The sequence below is a fragment of the Morus notabilis genome, unplaced genomic scaffold (genome assembly GCF_000414095.1).
Source record: "Morus notabilis unplaced genomic scaffold, ASM41409v2 Scaffold123, whole genome shotgun sequence".
In the NCBI taxonomy this organism is placed as follows: Eukaryota; Viridiplantae; Streptophyta; class Magnoliopsida; order Rosales; family Moraceae; genus Morus; species Morus notabilis.
In genome coordinates this window covers 19,144-20,841 of record NW_010360246.1, presented here as the reverse complement: position 1 = coordinate 20,841, position 1,698 = coordinate 19,144, and positions in this window count along the sequence as shown.

The following is a 1,698-nucleotide window of genomic DNA, read 5'->3' as shown; positions in this document are numbered from 1 at the left end:
AGTTGAATAACCAATAGGTAACTGCTGTAATTTCAAATTTTTAAGAACAATTTAAATCCAATATAATAAAAATATAATTGGTCTCAAAAAAGAGAACAATTCGGTCGATAATAAAGACCCCATTCCTAAACCTGTGGAGTTTCAAAGGACAATATCAAGCCAGTGTTGCATTAAGTAGATAAAGTCACCCTCTATGTATTAGCTCTTGCTCAGACGAAATTGATGATGATGATGATGATGATGATGATCACAAATGAGCCTTTACTCTTGCTATATACAAAAAGCAAGCTAACAGGGCGTGAGGTTCTAAACTAGATCCAAATCGCCTTTAATTGATAACAATGAGGTTCTGCATTGATATCTTCGAGGAGAGAAACTTGATGATGATAATTATACAGTTGCTCAGAAAGAAATGAAGATATTTAGTGATTTTTAACATAAAATGGATCGTGTTACGATACGATTGAGATCATTTGCTTTTTTGATAAGATTGTTTCTCGTTACATTTCTTATTCTCATGTTTTCTTAATCTTTACTTTTTAATAAATTGGAGTAGGATTTCCTCTCTCTAATTATTTAAAAACAAATTAAAAAAAAAAGAAAGAGAGAGAGAAAGAATTGTATAGAAATGTAAGTATACCAGTATCATAAAAAGAAAGGAAACGTTTTGAAATAACACTTCAGTTAAGTCAACTGGTGCTAGCCCAATTAGTAAGAATGGGTTGGGTTTAAGAAAAAAAGAAAGAAAGAAAGAAAGAAAATTGAGGACTCAAGTATCTTTAATTCTTTTCCGTGGTGAATTAATGAATTCTAATGTATATAAGTCTCACACAGAGAAAGAAAACAATGGACTTAATTGAGGCATATATATATATATATATATAGTTTGAGAGAAACATATATCATATACAGTGATTCAAGCGGACCAATAATGCAATTAGTGCGAAATCCGGTGTCATATAATAAGTGTGCATTCGGATTTTGACTATAATCCCGCATGCATTCTTACCAACAGTGAGGAAAAAAAATCAAATTTAAAACATTTAAGTAAAAATAATAATATGGTATGAAAAAACCTGTCATTCGCTTATGTAGAACACGTATTGGTGATGGTTGGTGGCGGTTGTCTTTTGGACGGCGTGATGTTAGGGTTTCGACCATTTCTGTGAGGGGGCTGTTGGGGTTTCGACGATTTTCGTGAGGGAGATTGTCGTTCAGTCCAAAGCGGTGAATTTAGGATTTCGACGATTTCTTTGAGGAAAATTGACATTTGGTCTACGGCGGCGGATTTGGGTGGTGGGGGCGGAGGCGTCGTTTGGCGGGCGGCGGATTTAGGGTGAGGGAGATGGCTCATGATAAAATTCATTTGGAATTGGATTTGCTTTCACTTCATTAATATTGTTTAATATACATGGATCTTGTAACACTAAGAGAATATTTGGTATCTAGATTCATTTTTTAATTTGAATCATGATTCGTGATTTATTACAATATTTTCTCTTATAAAAAATACACATAAATTAAAAATAATTCTAATAATATAATTTTAATTTATGAATCAAACGTCTCCTAATTATCAATTATCGTATATATAATTATGTGCAACCACTGATTGGGGCGTTAAAAGGCTTTTCTTTTGGTGGTCTTATATAATCACTCTTTCTCTCTGTTTTTTTTCTTTTTTTTTTAAATTAAAAA